Genomic DNA, 12,493 nt, shown 5'->3' with positions numbered 1-12,493 from the left:
ACGGAGGCTCAAATATTTGTCTCTTTGGAAACCAAGATACCTCAAATAAATGCACTGCTACAGCCACCAGGTGGAGGGTGGGGATGGGTGTCAGTCAGCCAGCTATGCCGCTGAACAGAGCAGTGTCTGCTGCCTTAAGAAAATGGCGCGCTGCCCTTACATACACAGCAGCATAGAGTATTTGACCCCTAAAAAGGCTACAGCTCCTGATGAAGGCTCACCCACCAACCCAAGGAGAACTTCCCCAGAGAAGGAGAAACGCCTCCAGCACGAAACAGTGAGGAGTCTTAGCAGCACATAGTCAGAGCAAGGAACATTCCTGTAATAGACAATTCTTTTGCCTGCTGACCGACAGGATTTATTAATTCATGTATTCATTATGAATAAATAGTTCCATTATCTGCAAACTCTATAACAATGCTCGCAGAGAGTGCTTAACTTTTATCTGCAACTCACCGCGGGCTCACTTGGACTCTTCAAAGGTTAGTAACTCCCCTGTCACTATACGCACCTAGGCTGAAGTGAAGCGTAAGCGGGGGCTACCACTGAGCCGGAGACAGCCTTTACAACGAAACTGTTACAATGCATGCCTTTTCATCACATGCCGTTGCAACGCAAAAGGTGTGCAGTAGTGGGTAGAAGGTGTTGGATTTAACTCCAACACCTTCCCTACTGTTGCACACACTAGAGTTGGAATAGAAAATTAATCTATTCCAACTTTCAGCGCACCCCAGAAAGTCGGAGAAAAAGTTTGCGTTGCAACTGCATGCGATGTAATAGCATGCGTTGTAACGTCACCCCGCTGAGCTGGACTAGATCCCACTAAAAAATTAATTAGTTCCTAATGTGTCTTTTCTGTCTGCAGATAAAATACGCAAAAATGACACTGCTAGGGAAAATGGTCATAGACTGGAACGCATGCTAAAAGAAACTGAAATAATTAAAACACAGAGCGTGGGACTCAGAAAAGGTGAGCATGGGAAAAAACGTAAAAAAGAACAAGCATTTGCAATGTAATAAGTCACCACTTGCAGGTTTTCAAAACACATAAATAAAAGGCTTTATCATTTACCATGCCAATGGAGCACACTAAACTCTTGCAAATGCTTGTTCTAGCTGCAGTCTCTCTACCCCTCCAGCTGTTCACTTGAGTAATGTCCCTTTTCCCATTCATCCAATAACCGACTCCCCTCGTCTCCCAGGTCTCACGTGAGGCAGTCCAGCCGAGTTCCTCCATCTTTGCGATCCACTTCCTTGTCTTTCTTCTGTTCCACTGGCTCTGCCTGCTGCTGCTGCCCACGTCAGCAGATGCAAAAGAAGCACTAATCGAAAGGGAATGTTTATTGGATTAACTGTAACTAAGAGCTCGGATTTAAAAGTGGTTCATTAAATTGGGAAAAAAAGAAATTAATTGTTGTGTAAAAAATAAAATATACATGGCCAGTACGGGGATCGAACCCGCGACCTTGGCGTTATTAGCACCACGCTCTAACCAACTGAGCTAACCGGCCATGAGAAAAATAGCACTGACTATTCTATACAACCCAACATAGAAACTGAATGCCTATTATAATTTCCCTTGAAGTATTGCCGTGTTTCTGCATTCTTTCTTTGCCACATATAGACATGCCGCCTACTAGTCCACCATTTTATTTTCTTCATGCCTTTCTCCTCCCCTTCTGCATTAAAGTAACAAGAGAACGAGAGCAGCATGTCTGTTTCAGCGCCTGTTCTTTCAGTTAAACGTCACTGTGAGTTGTGCTATATCTACAACGTCGTTGTCTCCTGAAGAAAGCAAAAGATGTATAGTATATTTATCGTCTTAGAACAAAAAAGATAATGCATTGGATTGCTTGGCCATCAAACTTACATAGTTAGTTGCTTTTAACATATTCAAATTATGGTGGCACTTATTCGGCGTTGGAGGTAAGAGAGGACTTTTTAGGTCTGGATGAACACAGTGACAGCAATACAAGCTATAGCCAGAGATTCGTTCCTCAAGCTGTCGCTCCAGCTCGTCCCCACACTTCATCTCCGTCCATGTGTAGGAAATCCGAGTTTGCATTGGCTTTGCAGGAGGCATAGCAGTAGCAGCGCTTTCGTGCAACCGGGCGCCACCCGGCCTGTGCATGCATTCCTTACTGCCTCCTGAGCTCAGTTTATGGAGAGAGCAATCACTCATACGCTGCAATTGGGCTGCACCCCCCTCCCCAGCAGAAATTGTATTTATTTATTTATTTATGCAATTTTATATAGCGCGGACTTTACCTGAAGGTGTCAGAGCGCTTCACAGAAGGACCAATAATGATATACAGGAACAAAATACAAAAGCAAACAATACGTTACATGGATCAAAAGTGACCCTAGTGAGCAACCAAAATACATGAGGTAGCAATCAGTGCATTATAGGAGAAAAAAGTGATACGGGTGCAGGTTACAAAAACGTACAAAATACAAGTAGAGGTATAATACTGCAATAGAAGGCAGACACTCCAGCACAATAACAAACGTTACGTAGGCAATGGTGGCACTTGTGCAAGTATCTAAAGCAAACAAAATGTGCGAGGTAGCAAACAGTGTGTTACAAAACAAAAGTGACGTGTGCAAGTTCCAAAAGGGTACCATACACAGGTATTGGGATATTACTAAACATTTAAACTACCAGAACACCCTGGGGAGGAAGTACCAAAAGCCTGGCCAATAGACTATCCAGTAATGGGAGGTCTTCCTTCAGCCGAAGGCAAGGGTGTGAGTTAGACTTGGAGGTGTCTTTGGAGGAGGAGAACTTTAAGGTCCCGTTTGAAGGCCTGAGAGGAGGAGGTAGTCCGGAGCTGAGGCGGGAGTCAGTTCCAGATTCTCACTGCGTTGCCTGAAAAGGATTGTCATTTGACTCCCTTCACACAGTCACCCTCTGAGAAGCCGATATCAAACAACACACAGGGCAATATTATAGAAGAGGAAAGTGGCAGATTAAAATTAAATAAATTAAGGAGAATGTTTTTCTCCCATTGACTTCTATTGAGGCCTGCATCGGCTCAATTGATAGGACTTGCAAGTGTGCTGCTGCAGAATTGGATATAAAAAATGCAGCTAAGGTGAGTTCCTCCTACACTTATTTATAGGGTGACTTGCATGTTAAGTGTGATGAGGCGCAAAATAAGCACTAACAAAACAGCGCAAAATCCATAACAGAACTGAAAAGGATGGGCAGAGTAAACTGTTGAACATTTCGTTTGAAAAATATTATGTGCACTTTTTCGAAGGTGAGGTAAATATAGTTCAGTTTTCAGTTTAAGCATCTTTATTCGTTTCACTGAATCATCAAAGTAAAAAAACATTTACATAAAAGACAGACAAATATCTTCTTTCCAACCAATTTCTAAAACTCTGGATTGTTAGCAGCAAAAGGACGCGTTTTTTAATACACACATTGTCTTGCTAAGGAATATCTAAAGTGCAAACTTTTAGATTTAGCAGCATAAGATGATGTTAACAAGCAAGAAACCAGCAATCCCTATTTAAATACAATAGTTGGGTCCACTGTTACAAATATCCAAATCAATTTCCATAGAAAATATAGTGATGGAGGGCCTCCCTCATCAGACACCAAGTGCTCATGCCCCGGTTACTTACCGGTAATCTTCATTACTCCGAGTATGGTCTTCCTCGCCACATGACTTACATAGTGAGCTTCAGCTCCACACCAGAACCCTCCAAAGCAAAAAGTTAGCCTCCCATGCCTCCCATCCCTTCCCAAGATGGCCGACCCATTACCACCTGACCTCTATAAGAGGTGGGCCGGCCCAACCCATCAGCCTGAAACAACCAAGCACAAACATGAAGCCGAAAGCCAGACAGGGAGGGAGGGATGGGAAGTCATGTGGCGAGGAAGACCATACTCGGAGTAATGAAGATTACCGGTAAGTAACCGGGGCATTACCTCCTCGTTAGTCTTCCTCGCCACATGACTTACATAGTGAGCAAATACCAAAGCCAAGCGGCTTCTTGGAAAACTCACAAGAAACCAACAGACCAGGACGAGCGGAAGGACCACCCAGGAGAGAGGCAACCACGAGCAGGAGAACCAACCCGGGACCGAAGACACCGGGAAGGCCGAAAAACAAACCAAACCCCAGAGACACCACGTGCCGCCAGGAAAACCGCCCCAACCGAAGGAAGGCAGAGAGAGGCACGGTACCGGACCGCACGGAGCCAAAAGGGCAACAGCAACCAGGGCCAGAACAGAAAATGCAGGCCCGACCAACACACCAGGGCAGCCCAACAGGCAGCACAAAGCGAGAGGGGAGCAAAAGTCCAAAGAGAGGAACCGAACGAACAGAGGGCATCCCCCACCACAGGGACCCAACCGTCCAACACAGCAACACCGCAAGGGCGACCACAACCCGCGAGAGAGCCGAACCAGAAAAACCGGGAAGCGGCACCAGAGCCATCCAACAGACAGGCAAGAGCCGGAAAGATGGAAAAGGGCGCCGAAAAGAAACAGAAGGGGGACAAACCCCCGTCACACAAAGGACCCCCGGAAGGGACCGCGACCCCAAGGAGAGAACCCAGGTAGGCATCAGGGAAAACAAACCCAGGCAGGAGCTGGAAACAACACCGAAGAGACCCGGAGGAGAACCAACCGGGCTTAAGAGGCAGAAACAGCCAACCGGCCAGGTACGGAAACACCCCGCACAGAGACCAAGCAAACCGGCCCAGGAAGAAACACAAGAAGGGAGCGAACCGCCGAAGAGAGCACCCAGGCGGCCAAACAGACAGGCAGCACACAACCAGGCCCAGCCCAGCGAGACAAGAAGAACCGACCGGCATAGGAGCGCGGCAGCAACACACCAAAGGCGTGAAGAACAGAAGGGCAGGGCGAAGGCGAGACCGAGCCACGACAAGAAACCCAGGGAGCCACCAGAGCCAACAGGACCCGGGGAACCCAAACCAGATACAAAAACCAGCAAGGGAAAGAGAAGGCAGCGGCAGGACACAAAATCCGCGCCCCAAGAGGCAAAACAAGGACCAAGAGCAGCAGGGACCAAGCCAACCACCGCCAAAGCAGATGGAGATGCACACAGGGGAGCACCACCAACCGGACAAAAATAAACCCGACCAGGCCAAACAAGCCCAGAAAACCAGGAGAAAAAAAGGGACCCCAGGAACATCACGTTGCACGCTCCAGGGGCCAGAGCAGGGACCGCAGCAAACCCATCTGGTAGTGCGCGGTGAGGGTCAAAAGGGCGTGGAAACAGCAGAGCCCCAGACCCCGCCGGCCCCCTGGTAAGGTGCGGGACCCATCCTGGGGAGGGCGTCGTAGGAGGGAGGGCGTCGTAGGAGGAAGAGCGCGGCCCCCACGGGGCCGAAAACGGCAGAAAACTGCCAGAAAAATGCCCGACCTCGCCCCAGGGACAACCGGGCAATTAACCTGAGAGGTCGCGGCTCCCCGAAGGAAGCAGGATCCATGAAAGTGCGAGGCGAGGGTCAGAAAAGGCGCCAAACTAGCAGAGCCCAACCTCCGCTCGCCCCCCCCTATTGACACCAGGCCCGCTAGAGCAGAGACTAACTGGGCCCAAGAGAGACCGGGGGAAGGAAGGGGGGAAGTCCCAAAGCCCCAGAGTCCGCTAGTGCAGGACGCCAGCCAAGGACCCATGCACCTGCTATGGCAGGAACCACTTACCTGAAGACGCATCTGGAGCGTAATGACGCGCAGAACAAAAAAAAAACAGGCTGATGGGTTGGGCCGGCCGGCCTCTTATAGAGGTCAGGTGGTAATGGTTCGGCCATCTTGGGAAGGGATGGGAGGCATGGGAGGCTAACTTTTTGCTTTGGAGGGTTCTGGTGTGGAGCTGAAGCTCACTATGTAAGTCATGTGGTGAGGAAGACTAACGAGGAGGTAATGGTAGGCAGCTCAGAGCTCAGAAGTTCGCCAGGTCTTGTAGTGTACAAGCCTTCTGAAGAGACAATATTGGCTTAGAGTTCACAGCTCAGAGACTGACGTCAGCAGCAAAGCTGTGGTGTGACAAAAGCAAGCTATGTGCTATCGTGAGAATGACCGGGCAGACTTCTGGTACTAAAAACACTAAGGAGGCGGGACTCCGAGCGAGGGCCTGTACGAAGGGTAAGTGGCTGACTGGAGAGAGTATATGTCTATCTAGTGCCTTCACCTCAGCCAGTCCTGATTCATTAGCCAATAGCGTCGAGCATGCTGCGACTTGTTGTTCAAAAGGTCCAATTAGAAAATATGCGTATTACAAGTCACAAAATGATTAGTGCTGTTGATTGAAAAGTCAGGGTGACTCAAGGTCACACTAATGACATCGGGCACTGGACAGTTAGTTTGTTGAGCAAGGAAACAACAATACACACTGTTTGTAAACTAAAGACTACAGTAAGGGTGTGCAGATTCTATCCAGGTAAGGATAAGGTAATGAGTCACAGGTTATTTGTAAAATGACATATTGTAGTACGAGCAAGCAGAGCCCTTTGTCTCGTGTTCCCTTTTATCGAGGACAGTATTTCTTGATATTATACGTTTTCCTTTGGGATGAGTTTTATGATTTTGTAAAGTAAGCCTGACTGGGACCTGTTGTCAGACTCCACGCTGCCGGATCCGATTGTTGCACATATAACTCCACCTCCCGATCTCACCAACACGCTTGTACTAACAACACCGATTTACAAAAGGGGGTGGTGATGAACAGAGTGTCTGAATTGAGCAGACCACTCTTACCCAGTCCAAAGATCAGGGCTTGATCCATCACCGTTATTTATCTCACTGCCCCATCCCAGCTCAGAACCTGGCTATATGCAAATCAGTCTGTCCCTGGCCCAGTGCATCATGGGAACAGGGCAGACTAAACTACCAAGCCAATTCTTTACCAGAAAGGAGACAAGCTACCGGGGACCGGTTTCTGGCATTTCAGCCTCTTCGGCCCGGCTTGCTTGAATCCTGATGGAGCAGTGAGAAAGGGACTCATGTCTGAGTATACCCTGCCACACCTATAGTGGCCAAAATCGATTTACAAAAGGGGGTGGTGATGAACAGAGTGTCTGAATTGAGCAGACCACTCTTACCCAGTCCAAAGATCAGGGCTTGATCCATCACCGTTATTTATCTCACTGCCCCATCCCAGCTCAGAACCTGGCTATATGCAAATCAGTCTGTCCCTGGCCCAGTGCATCATGGGAACAGGGCAGACTAAACTACCAAGCCAATTCTTTACCAGAAAGGAGACAAGCTACCGGGGACCGGTTTCTGGCATTTCAGCCTCTTCGGCCCGGCTTGCTTGAATCCTGATGGAGCAGTGAGAAAGGGACTCATGTCTGAGTATACCCTGCCACACCTATAGTGGCCAAAATCGATTTACAAAAGGGGGTGGTGATGAACAGAGTGTCTGAATTGAGCAGACCACTCTTACCCAGTCCAAAGATCAGGGCTTGATCCATCACCGTTATTTATCTCACTGCCCCATCCCAGCTCAGAACCTGGCTATATGCAAATCAGTCTGTCCCTGGCCCAGTGCATCATGGGAACAGGGCAGACTAAACTACCAAGCCAATTCTTTACCAGAAAGGAGACAAGCTACCGGGGACCGGTTTCTGGCATTTCAGCCTCTTCAGCCCGGCTTGCTTGAATCCTGATGGAGCAGTGAGAAAGGGACTCATGTCTGAGTATACCCTGCCACACCTATAGTGGCCAAAATCGATTTACAAAAGGGGGTGGTGATGAACAGAGTGTCCCTCACCACCCCTTGTTGTAAATATTTTTGTCCACCCTAAGCGTGGAAGGGTATTCTCAGATGTGAGACCCTTGCTCATTGCACCATCAGGATTCAAGCAAACCGGGCCGAAGACGTCTGTAATGCCAGAAACCGGTCCCCGGGAGCTTGTTTCCTTCCCAGTGTAAGAATTGGCTTTTGTAGTTTGGTTTGCCCTGTTCCCATCATGCACTGGGACAGGAACAGACTAATTTGCATACAGCCAGGTTCTGAAACTGGGATGGTGCAGTGAGCTAAAAAACGGTGTTGGATCTAGCCCTGATCTCTTGACTGGGTGAGAGCTTTCTGCTTAATTCAGAGACTCTGTCCCTCACCACCCCTTGTTGTAAATATTTTTGTCCACCCTAAGCGTGGAAGGGTATTCTCAGATGTGAGACCCTTGCTCATTGCACCATCAGGATTCAAGCAAACCGGGCCGAAGACGGCTGTAATGCCAGAAACCGGTCCCCGGGAGCTTGTTTCCTTCCCAGTGTAAGAATTGGCTTTTGTAGTTTGGTTTGCCCTGTTCCCATCATGCACTGGGACAGGAACAGACTAATTTGCATACAGCCAGGTTCTGAAACTGGGATGGTGCAGTGAGCTAAAAAACGGTGTTGGATCTAGCCCTGATCTCTTGACTGGGTGGGAGCTTTCTGCTTAATTCAGAGACTCTGTCCCTCACCACCCCTTGTTGTAAATATTTTTGTCCACCCTAAGCGTGGAAGGGTATTCTCAGATGTGAGACCCTTGCTCATTGCACCATCAGGATTCAAGCAAACCGGGCCGAAGACGGCTGTAATGCCAGAAACCGGTCCCCGGGAGCTTGTTTCCTTCCCAGTGTAAGAATTGGCTTTTGTAGTTTGGTTTGCCCTGTTCCCATCATGCACTGGGACAGGAACAGACTAATTTGCATACAGCCGGGTTCTGAAACTGGGATGGTGCAGTGAGCTAAAAAACGGTGTTGGATCTAGCCCTGATCTCTTGACTGGGTGAGAGCTTTCTGCTTAATTCAGAGACTCTGTCCCTCACCACCCCTTGTTGTAAATATTTTTGTCCACCCTAAGCGTGGAAGGGTATTCTCAGATGTGAGACCCTTGCTCATTGCACCATCAGGATTCAAGCAAACCGGGCCGAAGACGGCTGTAATGCCAGAAACCGGTCCCCGGGAGCTTGTTTCCTTCCCAGTGTAAGAATTGGCTTTTGTAGTTTGGTTTGCCCTGTTCCCATCATGCACTGGGACAGGAACAGACTAATTTGCATACAGCCAGGTTCTGAAACTGGGATGGTGCAGTGAGCTAAAAAACGGTGTTGGATCTAGCCCTGATCTCTTGACTGGGTGAGAGCTTTCTGCTTAATTCAGAGACTCTGTCCCTCACCACCCCTTGTTGTAAATATTTTTGTCCACCCTAAGCGTGGAAGGGTATTCTCAGATGTGAGACCCTTGCTCATTGCACCATCAGGATTCAAGCAAACCGGGCCGAAGACGGCTGTAATGCCAGAAACCGGTCCCCGGGAGCTTGTTTCCTTCCCAGTGTAAGAATTGGCTTTTGTAGTTTGGTTTGCCCTGTTCCCATCATGCACTGGGACAGGAACAGACTAATTTGCATACAGCCAGGTTCTGAAACTGGGATGGTGCAGTGAGCTAAAAAACGGTGTTGGATCTAGCCCTGATCTCTTGACTGGGTGAGAGCTTTCTGCTTAATTCAGAGACTCTGTCCCTCACCACCCCTTGTTGTAAATATTTTTGTCCACCCCAAGCGTGGAAGGGTATTCTCAGATGTGAGACCCTTGCTCATTGCACCATCAGGATTCAAGCAAACCGGGCCGAAGACGGCTGTAATGCCAGAAACCGGTCCCCGGGAGCTTGTTTCCTTCCCAGTGTAAGAATTGGCTTTTGTAGTTTGGTTTGCCCTGTTCCCATCATGCACTGGGACAGGAACAGACTAATTTGCATACAGCCAGGTTCTGAAACTGGGATGGTGCAGTGAGCTAAAAAACGGTGTTGGATCTAGCCCTGATCTCTTGACTGGGTGAGAGCTTTCTGCTTAATTCAGAGACTCTGTCCCTCACCACCCCTTGTTGTAAATATTTTTGTCCACCCTAAGCGTGGAAGGGTATTCTCAGATGTGAGACCCTTGCTCATTGCACCATCAGGATTCAAGCAAACCGGGCCGAAGACGGCTGTAATGCCAGAAACCGGTCCCCGGGAGCTTGTTTCCTTCCCAGTGTAAGAATTGGCTTTTGTAGTTTGGTTTGCCCTGTTCCCATCATGCACTGGGACAGGAACAGACTAATTTGCATACAGCCAGGTTCTGAAACTGGGATGGTGCAGTGAGCTAAAAAACGGTGTTGGATCTAGCCCTGATCTCTTGACTGGGTGAGAGCTTTCTGCTTAATTCAGAGACTCTGTCCCTCACCACCCCTTGTTGTAAATATTTTTGTCCACCCTAAGCGTGGAAGGGTATTCTCAGATGTGAGACCCTTGCTCATTGCACCATCAGGATTCAAGCAAACCGGGCCGAAGACGGCTGTAATGCCAGAAACCGGTCCCCGGGAGCTTGTTTCCTTCCCAGTGTAAGAATTGGCTTTTGTAGTTTGGTTTGCCCTGTTCCCATCATGCACTGGGACAGGAACAGACTAATTTGCATACAGCCAGGTTCTGAAACTGGGATGGTGCAGTGAGCTAAAAAACGGTGTTGGATCTAGCCCTGATCTCTTGACTGGGTGAGAGCTTTCTGCTTAATTCAGAGACTCTGTCCCTCACCACCCCTTGTTGTAAATATTTTTGTCCACCCTAAGCGTGGAAGGGTATTCTCAGATGTGAGACCCTTGCTCATTGCACCATCAGGATTCAAGCAAACCGGGCCGAAGACGGCTGTAATGCCAGAAACCGGTCCCCGGGAGCTTGTTTCCTTCCCAGTGTAAGAATTGGCTTTTGTAGTTTGGTTTGCCCTGTCCCCATCATGCACTGGGACAGGAACAGACTAATTTGCATACAGCCAGGTTCTGAAACTGGGATGGTGCAGTGAGCTAAAAAACGGTGTTGGATCTAGCCCTGATCTCTTGACTGGGTGAGAGCTTTCTGCTTAATTCAGAGACTCTGTCCCTCACCACCCCTTGTTGTAAATATTTTTGTCCACCCTAAGCGTGGAAGGGTATTCTCAGATGTGAGACCCTTGCTCATTGCACCATCAGGATTCAAGCAAACCGGGCCGAAGACGGCTGTAATGCCAGAAACCGGTCCCCGGGAGCTTGTTTCCTTCCCAGCGTAAGAATTGGCTTTTGTAGTTTGGTTTGCCCTGTTCCCATCATGCACTGGGACAGGAACAGACTAATTTGCATACAGCCAGGTTCTGAAACTGGGATGGTGCAGTGAGCTAAAAAACGGTGTTGGATCTAGCCCTGATCTCTTGACTGGGTGAGAGCTTTCTGCTTAATTCAGAGACTCTGTCCCTCACCACCCCTTGTTGTAAATATTTTTGTCCACCCTAAGCGTGGAAGGGTATTCTCAGATGTGAGACCCTTGCTCATTGCACCATCAGGATTCAAGCAAACCGGGCCGAAGACGGCTGTAATGCCAGAAACCGGTCCCCGGGAGCTTGTTTCCTTCCCAGTGTAAGAATTGGCTTTTGTAGTTTGGTTTGCCCTGTTCCCATCATGCACTGGGACAGGAACAGACTAATTTGCATACAGCCAGGTTCTGAAACTGGGATGGTGCAGTGAGCTAAAAAACGGTGTTGGATCTAGCCCTGATCTCTTGACTGGGTGAGAGCTTTCTGCTTAATTCAGAGACTCTGTCCCTCACCACCCCTTGTTGTAAATATTTTTGTCCACCCTAAGCGTGGAAGGGTATTCTCAGATGTGAGACCCTTGCTCATTGCACCATCAGGATTCAAGCAAACCGGGCCGAAGACGGCTGTAATGCCAGAAACCGGTCCCCGGGAGCTTGTTTCCTTCCCAGTGTAAGAATTGGCTTTTGTAGTTTGGTTTGCCCTGTTCCCATCATGCACTGGGACAGGAACAGACTAATTTGCATACAGCCAGGTTCTGAAACTGGGATGGTGCAGTGAGCTAAAAAACGGTGTTGGATCTAGCCCTGATCTCTTGACTGGGTGAGAGCTTTCTGCTTAATTCAGAGACTCTGTCCCTCACCACCCCTTGTTGTAAATATTTTTGTCCACCCTAAGCGTGGAAGGGTATTCTCAGATGTGAGACCCTTGCTCATTGCACCATCAGGATTCAAGCAAACCGGGCCGAAGACGGCTGTAATGCCAGAAACCGGTCCCCGGGAGCTTGTTTCCTTCCCAGTGTAAGAATTGGCTTTTGTAGTTTGGTTTGCCCTGTTCCCATCATGCACTGGGACAGGAACAGACTAATTTGCATACAGCCAGGTTCTGAAACTGGGATGGTGCAGTGAGCTAAAAAACGGTGTTGGATCTAGCCCTGATCTCTTGACTGGGTGAGAGCTTTCTGCTTAATTCAGAGACTCTGTCCCTCACCACCCCTTGTTGTAAATATTTTTGTCCACCCCAAGCGTGGAAGGGTATTCTCAGATGTGAGACCCTTGCTCATTGCACCATCAGGATTCAAGCAAACCGGGCCGAAGACGGCTGTAATGCCAGAAACCGGTCCCCGGGAGCTTGTTTCCTTCCCAGTGTAAGAATTGGCTTTTGTAGTTTGGTTTGCCCTGTTCCCATCATGCACTGGGACAGGAACAGACTAATTTGCAT

At 48.7% G+C, this 12,493-nt stretch overlaps 1 non-coding gene across 1 annotated transcript; it reads right to left on the bottom strand.

Annotated features, from left to right (window-relative positions):
- Positions 1-1,437: 1,437 nt before the first annotated feature.
- Positions 1,438-1,511, bottom strand: TRNAI-AAU (transfer RNA isoleucine (anticodon AAU)). Its single transcript has one exon. It is a non-coding gene; the product is annotated as a tRNA-Ile (tRNA).
- Between the last annotated feature and the right edge of the window lie 10,982 nt (positions 1,512-12,493).

This window comes from Lissotriton vulgaris, chromosome 12 (genome assembly GCF_964263255.1).
Source record: "Lissotriton vulgaris chromosome 12, aLisVul1.2, whole genome shotgun sequence".
In the NCBI taxonomy this organism is placed as follows: domain Eukaryota; kingdom Metazoa; phylum Chordata; class Amphibia; order Caudata; family Salamandridae; genus Lissotriton; species Lissotriton vulgaris.
This window is presented reverse-complemented; position numbering and strand designations above follow the sequence as displayed.